Below are 16803 nucleotides of genomic sequence, written 5' to 3' on the forward strand. Positions count from 1 at the left end.
CCTGTCCAAAGATTAGTTACCAGCTATAGATAATATATGGAAAGCAAAGATTAAGCAGGAAATTTCCTTCATTCCTTATTTTTCTCAAGTAAACCAAGCTTAGAGCTTATTACTCAAAAATGCAATCCATGAACCAACAGCATCAGCATCACCTGGGAGCTTCTTATAATACAGGACCTCAGTCCCTACCCCAAGTCTACTCAGAATGGGCATCTTAAGGGGACCTCCAAGTGTTTATCGTTTGATAAGTCAGTCTTTTTTTTTTTAAAGATTTTATTTATTTATTTGACAGAGAGAAATCACAAGTAGATGGAGAGGCAGGCAGAGAGAGAGAGAGAGAGGGAGGGAAGCAGGCTCCCCGCCGAGCAGAGAGCCCGATGTGGGACTCGATCCCAGGACCCTGAGATCATGACCTGAGCCGAAGGCAGCGGCTTAACCCACTGAGCCACCCAGGCGCCCCGATAAGTCAGTCTTAAAATGGTTCCTCTGAGATAGTTTTATGCCCAAGAACATGGAATACCCTGCCAGGCTCTGTAGTGTCTATGCATTCCATCCCAGGGTTGGGGAAAATGCAAATCCTAAGGGTACTCACAACCTTGCCCTAAATGGACCTACATCTTGGCTTATGCTCAAGCGGTCTGTATCTAAGAAGGTTAGATCCCCCTTTCTTCATCACTGCCGAAGAATAAAGACAAAGGAAACCATATTTTCACAACCCCCCCCCCACCTTTAGCTAATGTTCTTTAACGGGAATTACTCCAAAAGGGCTTGTTAATAAATTTGGGGTTTTGAGTTGTGGGTTTTTTGCAACCACTTTTTTTGAATAGTTGTATCTTTTAATTGCAATGTAAAAGATTTAATGTGGAAGTAAATTTTAAGAATATGAAAATATTCTGTATTTTATCTATATATTTCTCAAAACTCTTAACTTCTAAAAAATTTATATAGCAACTATGAACAGCTCTTCAAAAGGCCATTATATCTTTTGGTGGACATTCCTGTGCTGTGCTTCTACTGTTTATCTCTGTTTATGGTATCTTTTCACCCATGAGATCTTTTCATATTAATAAAGATAGCAAACCTTTGGGATTGAAATTTGCACAGAATTAAAGAAGTCAAGATACAGTGAGTCTATTGAGGCAAACAAATCAGGTTCTTGGGCTGAAGTTCAAGTTGCCTTAACACACAAGCTGTCATTTTTACAAATCCATGAAAAATGAGTGAGGAATCTGGCAGTTAAATAATTTGGTCATGCTATTTAAAGCTCTACTTTTTTCTTTTATTGTTAAAGAGAAGTGAAGAAAATATACTTAAATTTCTCATATTCCCACTATCGAGTAGTTATTTTCAGTTGGTCCAAATGCATACATTGTTTATATTTCCCTTAGTAGTCAATATACCCTTCTGTATTTTGCCTCTTTTACCTAATATTGTATAAGAAGCATTTTCCCACGATTCTACACTGCCTTCATAATGATCATTTTTAATGATTTCATAAAAGTCCAATAATGAGATATATTCTGTTTACCCATTATTTTATTGTTAGACCTTTAGGTAGTTTCTAGGTTCTTGAATAGTCTCCAGCCTAGATATTTGTACATAAAATACAAGGAAGCATAGGCAAGCAATCTGTGAATGACTTGACAAATCAATTAAGATAACAAGTCTTCTACATAAATGTGCCAATAAGTTTAATTCAAACATACCCTCCAAAAATGCACAAATGGCCAGTCACGAAATAAAAAAAAAAAAATACAAAGAACTTTCTTATGTACTCCATATGATTTTAAAAAATAATCTTAATTTATTCTTGGTTGCAAACTTTTTCTCTGGACCAAAGAAACCACCTCCAACCCAGTAAATGCTAACAGCGTATAGTTTAACCGAAAGTATGAACAGACACAGAAGGTCAATTTAAACAGATGTCATAATCAAAAAAATATTTACTCCACTTACATGTATAGTTAATAGATGTCAAAATGGCCAGCTTGACAGGAAGAGAAGAATTCAGTTATAGATTAAATTGAATCTCCCCAGAAGTTCCATTTTTACTGGCCTCATATTCAGTCCAAAGGTGTTGCATAAGCCCCTTCTTGGCAAGCAGGAATACATCATCAATTTCCTTGACAGTTTTGAAAGTCTACTATTCAAATTGCTCTTTCACCATCCCAGTCTCCATGGAAGGTTCCAATATGTTAACATAATTCCAGATTCACTATTCTCAAATGTGCTGGCATCTGAGCAGCTCTCTCTGAAGGAGTCTTCTTGAGTGGCCAGATCTGTTTAAAAAATTTTAGAGGTGACTCCAACTTTATATTTCTCTTACATACATAACATTTATAGAGTATCATTGGCAACTACTCAATTTTTAAAAGGTTTTTTAAACTCCAAATGACATGATGGGTTAAAATAATAATGCCAAGTAAATACTTATTGAGTGCCTATGCCGTGCTAGGTGCTGTTCTAAGTACTTTATTAACTTATTCAATCCTCACAATAATCCTAAGAGGAAGGGACTATATTATTTCTGCTGCTGTACTGCAGAGGAAATTCAGATACAAAGAGGTCAAGCAACTTACTCCAGGGAGGAGGACGCAGGAAGAAAGCTATGAAACTGTAAAGGCATGATTCAGATCCCGGTGTTCAGGCTTGAGAGTCTAACTACCTAACCACTACAGCAGCTATTCTACCACCTGATCATTTGAGGGTCTTCTGTGTTGGTCTTCTTCCATTTTTTCAGTTTCCTCTTGAGAAAAGCAAGATATTGGTGGATGCATAATCCTCTAGACCTCAAGCAGTTGATGATTTCTTGGCTGTCCTGCCTCTAAATGGGTAGGTATCATAGTCTGCCAATCAGAACTCTTTTTGCAAATGGCTAGAATAATATTTGGGGTGTTTCAGTACTAAAGTGAAAGAAAATATGTGTGCAACTAAAACAATATGTAAAGTAATTTTGAGTTTTCTGTCTGAAATAATAATGGATAATTTTTTGGGTTTTGGTACTAGAAAATTAAAGCTGAGACTTCAAGTCATTTTTCCCAAAATTACCTAGCTAAAACTTGGAGATACTAAACTATAAAGTAAATCGACAATTGTGATTACTATTCACTCAGTGGCATACTTGGAACAAAGACAAGGTCATTGTCAACATCCTCTCTCCTAACATGTAGCTGACTCCCACTTCTTTAGCAGTGACCACCTTCAGCCCACTTTAGTGTTCCTGGTTTTCTTTAAAGACAAAGGGGCATCTGGGGAGTACGTTCAGTTAAGCATCCAATTCTTGATTTCGTCTCAGGTCATGATCTCAGGGTCCTGAGAAAAAGCCCCATGGCAGACTGTGCACTCAGCATGGAGTCTGCTTGACATTCTCCCTCCCTCCCCTCTACCTCTACCTCTACCTCTACCTCTCCACCTGCTCTTGCACATGCACACACATGCTCACTCTCTCACACACACAAATAAAATAAATCTTAAATAAAGCAAAGCCAGTCATTAGATTTCCCTAGCTTTTTGACAACCTCCAATTCAAAACTGGATCCCATGGTTTTCAATCCTCTCTATAACAATGCAATATAGGCCTAAAGCTAAAACTCTACTTTATTGAGACAACCTACAGTTCCCGTGGAGTGCATTCCCTCAGCTGCAGTAAGTGAAATAAATCTAAGGTGAACTACAGGGATTTTTTTCCTACTCCTCTTTGGTCAATGGGTTGTAACAGTTGTCTAGGTTACTTAACTAGATGAAAAGCAGTGCTGAGGTACACTGAAGAGCAATATTTGGGAGAAAACTGACAATTCCATTTTTTGAATATGTTGAGTGTAGGGTGCTTTTGAGAAATTCAAGCAATGTTAAAGAAGCGCTGGTGTGTAAGGGTCTATATGGAACAAAGGGAAGCATGAATACAAGTTTAGAAGTTATCAACTTATAGATGGAAATTGAAGCTCGGACAACAAGCATAGGGAAAGAAGAATGGGAAAAGTAGGACTGGATCTTCAATGATCACAGTACAAAGATTCTGTAGAGGAGGGTGAAGAACAAAGGAGGCTGAGAAAGCACATTCAGAGATAAATTAGAAAGACCAAAGAATATCATCACATGAACCACAGAAGATATTTCAGGGCCTGTGGAGTGACCAGTGGTTGAAAGCATTTGAGAATCAAGTAAGAAGAGAATGGAAAAATTTCCTTTGGAGTTCACTGATATTATCCGTGAGAGGTTTTTCAGAATTTTGATGGAAGGAGAAGCCAGATTAAGTGGATAAAGAGTAAGTATGAGGTAAGCAAAGTGAAAGAAAGGTCTTCCAGAAGAAGGGGCAGTGTGGTAGTACTATAGACATTGGTTAAAAGGATGGGTTCTGTAGAGAAACTGATAAGAGTTCAAATTCTAGTTGTGTCCCTCACTAGCTGTATAACCTTGGTTAGGTTACGTAACTGATTTGTGGCTCATTTTTTTGGTCTGTCAACTGGGTTAGGGTAACAGACCACTTGGGGTTGTGAGAAAGAATAGATCAATTAACAAATCTTTGTAAATAGTAACCTCTCAATAAGGATTAGCAACAATTATTTCAAAAACATGAGACAGCATGCCCCTATAGGGGCCTGAAGGTAAATTTGATGTGAACAGTTGAGTATGGAGATAAGATCACAGAGAGGTTTGACAGGATCCTAGATCTAGAAGACCTTGAATGCCATGCTAAAGACGTACACTTCCTTTCACAGCATAAGGTTTCATTGAGGGAGTTTAAGAAAAGAGTGATGTGATTATATTTCTATTTTAGGAAAATCACTGTGACTATAGGCTAAAGGATGGATTGGAGTAGAATCTAGCAGGAGGAGAGGACAGCAGTTAGGAGCCCATTTCAGAAACCTAAATGAAAAGTGAAAATGCCTGGATTAATGCAGAGGAAGTAGAAATGGAAAATAAAAAAAAAAAAAAAAGATAATCCAAGGGGTGAAATTATCATGTCTTCATTACTGATTGTGTATCATAGGTGAGGGAGAGAATGAAGTCTAAGATACTCACCCTTCACCACCCCCCCCCAGGTTTCTAGTTTGATTGGCTAGCTGAGTAGTATGGCCATTTACTGAGGAAGAAAGTCTAGGGTTGCTTAAGAATTAGGAGGGTTATTGTTCAGTTTGGGATATGCTGTGCAACACCCAAATGATAAAGATATCCAATATGCAACATAGACCCATAGGAAAGTTAGAGCTCAAGATCCATAAATGGTTTTCTAAATTATGAGTATTCAAGTGGTTACTGAGGAAGAATATCGAGAGAGAGAAGAGTACTTGGGGGAAAAAAAAATCAAAAAAATGCTTTTCAGAGAATTTATCTAAGAACATAGCATCAGTTGACAATAAACAAATGTTAAGCTTTAGGGAAGTTGGTGTATGATAAAAAAGATGATGGCATGGAGTAGTTGGTTTTCTGTAAAGAAGGATTTCCAGAAGGCCCCTGTGGAAAAGGACAGCAGCAGTGGGGAGAATGAGTGAGAAAGAGGAGGAACTCAGCGGTATAGACAGAAGAGCATGATGGGGCTAGCTGATGAGAGGTGCATGTATTTTGCTCATATGACAATGCAAAGATATGTAGTTCCAAGGTTTTGGTTATTCAGAAGCCATAAAGGCCTCTGATGGTCGCTTTCTGTGTATGATAATTATATTCCAGGCTTCTGATGGTCATATTCTGTGTATGATGTTATACACTTAGTTTGAGTCAAACCCTTTTTCCTTACCTTCTAGCTTGGTGAGCTCTACTCACATTTCATGACCCACCTCAAAAGCCACTTTCTCTGGAACTCTTCCCTAAGTGATCTTAGCAGGCTTAATTTTTCCTTCTCCTACACTTCCATAGTATATTAGTATACCTGTGTCATTGTAAGTAAAGCATTCCCACTCTACAGTGGAATTCAGAGACATGTACATGATTTTCCCAAGGTGACCAGGTTTTCTGGCTCCCAAGATCAGTACTATTTCATTCTATCACTGCTTCCCTTCTCCTCCAGGAATATGGAAGAACCTCATGACTACAAACTTTTAGCCACTACAGGAATTTGTTTGTTCATTTAGTTAAGAAAGTATATGTAAAGGCCTGTGTTAGATAAGGTTTGGAATGAAGGGGGAGAGACTTTGCAGAGTAGACTTCGGTGCCCTTTGCTAACCTCTTACCTTTCCTACAGATCACCAGCGTCATTTATCCTGACCTCCTTCCCACCGTCTCCTTTAAAGAGATCCTTTCTTTTTCTACAGGTAATTATTTTATCTGTGCTAGTAAGTCCTGACCCACAGTTCTAATCCAGAACAAAGGCAAATACCCAAAAAAATAAAATAGGTGTTCGAGAAGGGAAAAAAAAAGGACAACTACCACTAGACTCAATGTTCTGTATCAATATCACCCCTTTCTTTGCCCTTATATTATAAAGTTTGAGATTAAGATCCTGACTGAGGGGAAGCCACAACTCTATGTCTCCACTTCCTGCCTTTATTCCTTGCCAACTCAGAGCAAACAGATACCTCTTTGCCATTCCAGCAACTGACCAGTGGCCTAGCTGGCATCCATATCATTAGATCCAAAGGACTCTTTCTTTACCATGCTTTGGTATCTGCCATTGTTGAGGATTCTCATCTTTAAACTTTCTTAAACTATAGATGTTGTTCAGCTTCATCACGTTCTTTTCTTCTTGCCCATATCTTCTACCAAAGGGTGAACCTGGGCAACCGTATTTTATACTTAAGACCATAGGTGATAGGAGTGAGAGTAGAGACCTGGTTAGGATAGCCTAGATCTCTGATTGTGATGTGGCTCAAAAAGAAGAGTTGCTGGGTGTGGTGCATAAACAATGAATTTTGGAACACGAAAAATAATTAAATAAAAAAATAGAAGAGTCAGACCTTTCAGATTATCTCTTAGAAATTTGGCATGGGAGCCAAAAGGTCATGATGTATAAAGAGATTCTGGAGGCAATGTTTGACCATGTGAAGCCAAAATTAAGAGGGTCAGAAACTGCAAATGAGCAGAGGAAGAGATCTCGAGAGAGAAGAGACAAAGCCAACACAGAGAGAAACAGGCCATAAGATTTAGGGAGGTAGAGGGAACATCTGACCCCCAAGAACTTGCTTCCCAGAAGCCAAAAGAGCCACTTTACTTGAGAGTTTTCTCCCATTGTTTGTCCCCTCCCAGCCTTCTTTGCAGACTGTTCTCTATTCATCCTTCAAATACTAGTTTTTTTCCTTTGAGGGCTCTGTCCTTGAGCCTTTTTCAATCTATATTCTTTCCAAGAAACATGGTCATGCTTTCAAAACTGCCTGAATCTGGTGATGCTCACTCAGATGTAATTGCTGGTCTAAATCCCCCTCCTGAATCTCTCTCCTGAGCTTTTAGCCATGTTTACCCAACTGCCTGATAGACATTGCCTTCCCCCATGGATTTTCCCCTAGCACCTCCAAATCAACCTGTCTAAAATTAAACTTTCCTGTCAAAAGCACTTTTCCTCTGATACTCCTTTTCAGTGAAGGAAACTTGCCTCTGAAAACCAAAATCACCCTAGACTTCTCTCTCTTTCCAATCCATTTAAACATTAAGTCATTTTCATTCAATCTCTTTGTTTCTCTTCACTGCCTCTCCTCTCCAGTCCCACTGCTACTCTCTAAGTTCAGGGTCTCCTAAGTACCCTCCTGGTTTCGTTGGCATCAGTCCCCTACCCCTGCCTTTAACTCTTCTGTGGGTTTCCCATTTGCTTACGGGAGAATCCAAACTCTTTAGCTTGACATCCAAACCTTCCATGATGCTCTTCCTGGTTACTTCATCAGCATAATCTTTGGCTGCATTCCATCTAACCATAGTTTCAAAGTATCTAGACTTTCTGGGACTCCTGTAGTATCTCCAGTGTTGCCTCCATCTGGACTTTGCCCTCACTGATCCCTCCTAGGAAGGCTAACATCCCCAGTCAACACTTTTCTATGTTGTCCTTCAATATTTATGATGTTGCCTCCACATAAAAGTCACTGTCTTTTTTATGATGTCCCAACTTTGTACAGGTGAATATGACTTTATTGCACTTACCTTTAAAAATGTTTGTATTCCTCTGTCCATCCTAGAGGGGCGGAAAACCTGTCATTTTTACTGTTTGTCCTATGCCTAGCAGTGAACATGTTCAGAACATGCTGTGGAGAAAAGGGAGGAAATGAATACACTGATCCTCCATGGGAAAAAACTAGCCCCTTCCTCTGAGAGAAAAGAATAATGCCAGGTAAGTGAAGTCATGAAATTTTGTGGTCATAATTAAAAATGCCTACCAAAAATGAAAAAAAAAAAAAAAAGTCCTCTCCTACACAAGAGCAAGAAAGGGCACCAATCTCTTCCTCAGAAAAGGTAATGTCACCTCAGTAACTGGAAGCAGAAACCTCTAAAAGGTAGGCAGTCTGTTTCCCGTAAGGATTACTACTGGGCAAGATGAAGCAGTTTCCCGGACTAAAGAGAAACCCTCAAAAATATAAAGATTTTACATCCACACTCTTACCTTCATGAGCTATCAGGGATATGAGGCTGGAATTTGCTCCATTTAGATCCTGATAAACAAAGTGAAAATGGAGTGCATCACAGAGAATGGTCCCAGTAGCCTGGCAGACAGAGGCAGGAAAGACTCTGTCACAGCTGATAACAACGTTGCTAAAGAGTCAATTAGTCCCTAATTAGCTGAGCAGCCCCTGCTGCTGCCCGGCTTGAGGACAGTTTAAATAGGGATGTTTCTTAGTAACAGTCTCTGTTTAGGATGTAATAAATGACTCATTCAATTCAGGATAGGAGAGGCTCACGCTGCTCTAGACTGGGTCCCCTGGGGCTGAAGTGCTAAAAAGGAGAGCTCAGGGCTCTAAGTCTATATTCGGGTGTCCCTACACTTTGCCCATGCTGTCTAAACACATGAGCATGTGCCACCCACCAGTGTGGGAGTGAAGGAAACGCTACAGCCTAGGAGACACACTAAAATAGCCTGGGGAGGGCACCCTGAAGAAGGCCCAGAAGATAGGGAGGGGCCCTTGCAAGAAGGGCTCAGCACTTAACGGCTTCTGGGGAAAGAAGGACCTGCGAAAAAGAACTCCTGCCGGTCCAGATACACTGGCAGTGCAAGCTGAGTATGCTAAGCAACAGTGGGAAGCTGTTTCGGCTTCTGCTTTGTGAGAAGCATGGTCTTCCTTGACACTTCGCGGAGGAGCTGGGGATAGGCAATGCGTCATTCCTCCCTTGGCCATTCTCCTGCCCCAGAGCTCCAAGCAGAGTGGAGTTGGATGTTTGCTCATGTTTCCTCTGTGTGACGTGGTCTCTTCCCGTTCTAGTTACTGCTTTCTTATTCTCCAGGTGTCCTCATGTGTGTCAGTGCCTGTGGGAGGCATTTGCTGATATTCTGCCCACACCTCCGCCACCACCCAAGTGAAGAGGAGGAACATCATCTAGCTCATTCCCACGTGCACTTATTAGGGCACAGAGACTGTAAATTGCATGCCTACTTCCTCATCTGCCTAGTGGAACCTAAGTTCCTCAAGGCAGGAACCATGTGATACACCTTTGAATCTCCAGATTTGGACCTACAACATTATCTAATCTCACAAGTTTAATAAAGGTTTATTGAACCTTTCTTAATAAGATGAAATACCATATATTATGGCAGCTCCTGGGTGGCTCAGTTAAAGCCTCTGCCTTCAGCTCAGGTCATGATCCCAGGGTCCTGGGATAGAGCCCCGAATCGGGTTCTCTGCTCAGTGGGAAGTCTGCCCCCCACCCATCCTCTGCCTGCCTCTCTGCCTACTTGTGATCTCTCCTCCCTCTGTCAAATAAATAAATAAATAAATAGAAATACAATATATTGTGATTATAGATAGTATAAGATGAAATAAGGCAGAGCTGGTAGTAATGCAATATTCTAAACTGTAGTAGTAAAGACCCTTGTAATGGAAGACAGCCTAAGTAGTAGGTCTGTGAAATGGGAATACAGAGGGCCAATCGGAACCATTTCTGTGCCACAGACCCCTTTGGCTGTCTAGAAGTGACTTTGGGCCTCTTCTCAAACATTTTCTTTTGAAAATACATAATATGACATAATATGACAAAGGAAACCAATCATATTGAGATTATTACTAAAAGAATTTTTTTAAGTTATGATTTAATAGTACGTGTGTGTTTATTAACTCATTGAATAGAAAGATCACATAGCAGTTCTAAAATTCTAATTTTTAAGTGACCATAAATGTCAATAATATTTGAAGATATCAGCCATAACTGTAATGTGACATGGAAATATCTGTACCTTCTATTGGCAACAGTTGCAAGTACTACCAGTACTACTGAGGTTTGTTGTCCACATTTATAACTGACGGAAAGCCTAAATTACGATTAGCAGTTAGTGAGAATAAAGAACATTTTCTCCAAGATCCAAGATCACAGGTGCCCTGAATTCTATCTGTGGATCGCCTGGGCTTAGCAAACCCCCTGTCTGTGGAACACAGGGATGTAGAACACCTGGAGTAACTATCAGCTCTTTCATCTTCGGAGGAATGGCATCTTCTCAAATCAGTGCAGGCCTCTACCCATACTCTATAGTGAACGACTGTTTCAGAGGTACTTGGGTTCCGGAAGGATATCAATATTCACTTTATTTATATAAAATATAACAATTTACAAGGCTTACTAGAAAACTCTGGTAATGACAGCAGGGTGACATTTGTTTAAACATAGTTTTATAGATGAATGGCACATCTAGGGAGCTCAGAAATCAGTGCATACCTGTTCAGTCAGTTGACTTTTGACAAAGCTGCCAAAGCAATTCAGTGGGTTTAAATACTTTTGTCAGCAAGTGTTGCAAACAACTGCATATCAGAATTAAAAAATTAAAAAAAAAAAAAAGCTTAACCCTTACCACATATCGCATACAAGTTACTTGAAATGGATCTTTGAGCTGAATGTAAAAAAAAAAAAAAACTACTAGAAGAAAACCTAGGAAAAAATATTTGTGACCTTTGGTTAAGGAAAGATTTCTTAAGCACCAAAAGCATGAACCATAAGTGAAGATATCACAAATAGGACTTAACAAATTTAAAATGTCTGACCTTCAAAAGACATTGTTAACAGTCCACAGATTGGTGAAAGAAAAAAAAATTAGCAAAGCTCCTACCTGATAAAGAGCTTGTTTGCAGAATACATAAATCAACAAAAAATTCAGTAAAAAGAAAGACAAAAGATTTGAACAAATATTTCACAAAGGAAGATATACAAATGGCAATGAACATATGCAAAAGTATTCATCTTTAATCATTTTTAATGATTTTTTCAATGATTCATTTTTACTCATTAAAAGCACAAGGAGACAGGGAAATACCACTATACCACCTTTCAAATGACAAAAATTAAAAGGATTGATAATATTGCTAGACCCCCACATAAAACAATGAGAGCTGTGAAGATTGCTCATGGAAATGCAAATACTACACTTATTTTGGAAAACAGTTTAGCAGATATTTATAAGGTTAAACATGTACTTATCATATGACCCAACAATTCCACTCCTAGATATTTACCCAAGAGAAATGGAACCTATGTCCACACAGCAGATGTTAATAGTTGCTTTATTCTTGTAGCTGCAAGTCTATCACCAGCAAAATGGGTAAAATTATTGTGATATATTCATACAGTGGAATATTTCTCAGCAACAAGCAATGAACTACATGCACGTGCAACAACATGGATGGATTTCAAAAGCATTACACCAAGTGGCTAAGTGAAATAAGACAGACACAACAGATTACATTCTGTATGGTTCCATTTATATGACATTCTAGAAAAGAGACAGAAAACAGATCCATCACTGGTTGCCAGTGGGCTGTGGGTAAAGGAAGGGATCATCTACAAAAGGGTATAAGGGAACATTTTGGGGTGATGAAAATGTCCCATATGTTAATTTGGGTAGCGAATGCATGATTTGTATGTTTGTCAAATTAATTAAACAGTACACTTAAAAAGGGTGAATATTTTTGCATGTAAATAATTGTATCTTCATAAAACTTGACTCTTTATAAAATTCTAAAGTTTTATCAGAGAGACATTATAAATGATATTTTGTTACTAGAGCTAACTTGTCCTTTCAGAGAATTTAGTCTTAGGATTTTCTCCCAAAAGGAAAGGCATTTGTGCATACTCTACAGAGAGGAACAGATGCATTGGCTCAGTGTCTTACTGAGTTTGTATGCTATTTGGAAATTGGATTGCTTTGACAAATTACTTGCTAGCCAGGAAAAGCATTAAGGGATTATTTGTCCACCATGATTTCAAATTTTTCCCTTATGATAAAATCATTTGAAACAAAAGGCGGCAGCCAAAGTAGTTTTACTCAGGGAGGTAGTATTTCATACATAGACATGTAAGAAACAATATAAACAAGAAAAGGAGATGTACTCTAATTTTTAAATTTTTAAAGTTACTTTAAGTGTTATGAATAACAGCAGCAAACAATTTCAATCCTAAAAAGCACATATTTTAGATTTCCTTATAAACGCTTCTCAACTTAAAGACTTGAAATTACATATAAATGTGGACGTTTAAACTTCACTTTGCAATTTGAATCTTTACTTCTCAGGCCACTTTAATACCTTCTTAATGCTGTTTGAGGATACTGTTGGATTATATCAATGTTTTTACTTGTTTATGTGCTTTAATGTTTTCCTACTGTGCTAGAGAACATTTTGCTTTAATAGCATTCTATGTATTTCAAGAATTTCTTTGGAAGTGAGTGATGTGTCTTTCAATAAAGCAAAGAGAAGCTTCAAAATCTTCATAAAAGCAATGTCCTTTGGGGGCGCCTGGGTAGCTCAGTAGGCTAAAGCCTCTGCCTTCAGCTCAGGTCATGATCTCAGGGTCCTGGAGCCCCCAGCCCCTGCATCGGGCTCCCTGCTCAGCAGGGAGCCTGCCTCTTCCTCTCTCTGCCTGCCTCTCTGCCTACGTGTGATCTCTGTCAAATAAATAAATAAAATCTGAAAAAAAAAAAAAACAATGTCCTTTGTTTACTTATTAATAGAAGAGTAACATTATCTGCCTTATCCAAAATAGTTTTTTTCATTCATAGGTCATAGAATGAAGAACAGACCACCACTTATTTTAAATGAGTTTCTATGTAACTGCCAAAATAAATGAATTAACCTTTACCTTCAGGTCTTGTACTGTCGTAATGTTAGTTGTTTTCATGAACCGGTGATAATTTATTTTATTTTTTCACTCAGTTTTGCCAGAAAGGCCAAACTACCTTCAAATATTTCTCATTTTTTTCCGGAGATATGTTTGATCTCCAAGTAAGTTTTTACTGTGTTTACATGATGTCTGTTGTGTTGTATATCTAGGTCTGCTGCTAATAAACTAGCTGCCAGCCACATGGGCTTATTCAAATTAGTTAAAATGAAAAGTTGCATTTCTCAGTCACACTAAACAAATTTCATGTGATCAATAGCCATATGTCGTTTGTGGCTATCCTATTGGAGGGCACAGATATGTAATATTTCCATCATTGCCATAGTTCTTTTGGATAGAGGTGGTCTAAATCAAGGTCAGGAAACATTTTTCTTGAAGGGCCAAATAGTAAATATTTTAGAATTTATGGACCAACAAGCAAAACTGAGGCTACTATTTAGGTACTTAAATAACCATTTGAAAAATAGATCCACCTAAAGATAGAAGAAAAAAATAAGCATTCTGTATTTGATGGCTGTAGAAAGCAGGCAACAAGCTGTATTTGAACCATAGTTTGCCCACCCCTGGTGCAGACCTTTCAGTCCTTGATTCATTAAGCACACCTTTATTGAGCACATCTGTGGTTTAAGCACTGGGGTACATATTAAGCGAAGTGTAGTGAACAAGAAAATGTAGTGCCACATCTTATGGAGTTCAGAACATAACAGGAAAAGCACTTTAACAAAAATTGCACAATTCATCAATTATTATAATTTAACAAATAAAATGAAAAGATGAACAGGGTGTTATGAAAGGAAGTAACAGTGGACCCTAAACCTGTGCGAAAGATTGACTTGATTCTAAAAATTATAAATTATCTGCCAATAATATTAATCTGTAATATATGGCAACTGCTATTTATTATAGACTGTCTAGTTGACCCATGTGAGAAAGATGCTATAAAGGATCTAGCTAGTATTTCTAAATGGATTTATGTTTAAATATATGATATTCCTATCTACTGTCTGTTTAATATATGTGAAGTAATAGTACATCTAAAAATTATATTTGCTAAAATAACATTTATTGATGTTTGACATTTTATTTTCCTCTATTAGAATCTTTTATAAGAATAAAAGTGTATAAATTAAATGCTATTTTGTGGCCACGAAAACTTTTGTGACAAATTAACTACTAAAATGGCTCCAATTTCCTATTGTTTATAATCAAAAGTCAAATTGAGGCCGTCATTAAACAAAACAATGCAATGCCACTTTTAAGTTTTTTTTAGAACATATCCTTTTTCCCCATATTTGAGAACTCAGAATACAAATCAGCAAAGCAAAATAAAATAAAAATATATGCTCTACCATCTTTCCATATATAGGCAGTGTTCCAAGATTTTATTGGCTTTTCTGAGCCTTTTATTGTACTTTGCAGTTGATATAAATGTGGCCTCTTTTATTGTGGTGTCAAGAACTTTATATAAATCTAACTCTTTAACCACTGAGCATGTGAGAGAGCCCTGAGTGAGAAGAAGCCGTTCTAACTTGAGCACACCCCTCGACGGACAAATAGGCCAAGCTGAAGTGGTTTAGAGATTACATCATGTGCCACATACCTGCTCTGTTTCAATCAATAAACCCTAGACTATGAAATATGACTAGTTATACATTGAGATGAGGATGAAATAAAGGGAATGAATTATTTTTGAAGGTCTTGACATTGCATTTAATTCTTCAATTTCACGTAATTAACAAGCCCAGAAACAAATCATTCTGCTGATTTGGCTTAAGTTGTTCTTTTCTGGTGACAAATGAAGTGCCCCAAGAAGCTAGAATTTGACATTCCCTTCGTGGCTTCTTAGAACAATGCATGTTGGAATAAGACCAAGAGTAGTGGAGTTTCAAAACAAATTAAAAAACAAAAAACAGTGACTGAATCCATCAAGAAATGTTTCCACGTTGAATCACTAGTTGCGGCTCGGCTCTTCTGTTAGCTCTGCACCATTTTCAGCACAGAGCCACGGCTGTTATTCTTTAATGCAACTCTGTGTATAAGTGAAAGATTCTGGCTCCCTCGAGGCAGCTATCATGAATTCATCTTTACTGAGAGAGAAAAAAATGTTACACCTACTTAATCCAGAAGACTGAAAGCTCCAAACAGGAATCAGTTCTTAATGTCATGGGGGTGGAGTTATACAGACAGCTGACATGCATTTTCCTCATGGAGTATAGGACGTCTTCAGAGCACCCAGTGGTCAGTCTATAGATGAGCTCACCCTGGGCTGCTTCCATCTGAGATTCCTTTGGTCTCCAGGAAGGAGCCTCGCCCTCTTCACTCATACAGCCCATCACTGCTGAACCTGAGGTTGCTCCTCTGATGCTTTCAATTTGCTGGAACCTTTGACACAGAAATGGTGCTTATACAGAGAAAGGGGACACAGTTGGCTGCTGCAATCACAGCAGGTGGTAAGTAGGAGTCATTGGTGCCATGAATCTACTCCACCCTTTGTCTCTGTGCAGGACTGTGTCAGCTAGATTCATGGGTCCTAATCCTGATTCTTGAGATCTCAGCCATATCAGAATGTCATTTGGCACAAGTTCAGGCTCTGCTTGCATTTCAGATGTCCCACCATCTGAAGACCCTTCACGCTTCCTTTTGATTCCTGTAGCCCAAAAGAAGGCCTAAAGATCTGCTCGGATCTCTTTTCCCCAGTGAAAAGTTCTCTGCCTCAATCCAGATTAATTCTCAAACCCTAAGCAAAATGATGGCCAACAAGTGCCAGCCTATTTCAGACCGTGGTTCTCCTTTCTCTGGAATTTTTGTTTATGCTGCTTCCTTACGCTGATATCATTAAAAATATGTGTTTTGTAGCTCTTACCTTTTTTTTGGTTTTGCAGTGAATGTGTTGGTTTGCCATGACCTACTGTATCCTGCCTAAAAGCAGACCTGTTAAATTTAGCATGCCGACCTATGTTCCATCCACCTCATTAATGTCTCTGTTCTGTACAGCAAAGAGAAACCTCCTATCAAAATGTAGTCTTTTTGGTGAAGGGACAGAAATTAGGATAAAGTTGTGCTTTATAGAATTTGGAAACAAAGCATAATCATTTTCATTGGCATATATTTAAAGATACCACAAAAAGGCACAAAACTGTTTTAAAAAAATCAAAAGCATACAGAAAAAAGCAAACGTTGTAAGTTGTCCAGTTATGAAGATCTATCTTTTTTAACACGGTGACAAATTACTAAAGTTTAAATATAGTTATTATCGTTTACTAATATATTTTATTTTATTAATATTAATCTTATGAATAAAATGTTTAGGAACTCACTTTCTGCCCTCATTTATGTCCTTTTAAACTTTGAGCAGTAGGACTCGGAGGAAAAGACTGACGTGTGTTAACGGTTTGCACACATCTACCCCCCTCCGCTTCACCTACACACACCACCCGCACATACGTACCATACACAAATGGCACTTAGCTGCGTGTAACTTTTGTCAGCCTATCCTATTCTGTTGAAAGCTTTAAAGGCACAAATCAGTACACCTATTCTGTGATTTTTTAAATGACCTTTTTATTTTGGAATAAT

General features: G+C 38.3%; 1 protein-coding gene across 3 annotated transcripts in view; it reads left to right on the top strand.

Annotated features, from left to right (window-relative positions):
* METTL25 (methyltransferase like 25) overlaps window positions 1–12814 on the top strand; it is a 146632-nt gene extending 133818 nt beyond the window's left edge. The window contains exons 13-16 of one of the 3 annotated variants that reach the window (XR_009356866.1): window positions 2741–2832; window positions 6179–6248; window positions 8097–8248; window positions 9355–12814. The gene's annotated coding sequence lies outside the window, so the exon portion shown is untranslated. The remainder of the gene's footprint in view (window positions 1–2740; window positions 2833–6178; window positions 6249–8096; window positions 8249–9354) is intronic. The other 2 variants (XR_009356864.1, XR_009356865.1) reach the window with 2 other exon arrangements.
* Window positions 12815–16803: the final 3989 nt, after the last annotated feature.

The sequence above is a fragment of the Mustela lutreola genome, chromosome 8, assembly GCF_030435805.1.
Source record: "Mustela lutreola isolate mMusLut2 chromosome 8, mMusLut2.pri, whole genome shotgun sequence".
In the NCBI taxonomy this organism is placed as follows: Eukaryota; Metazoa; Chordata; class Mammalia; order Carnivora; family Mustelidae; genus Mustela; species Mustela lutreola.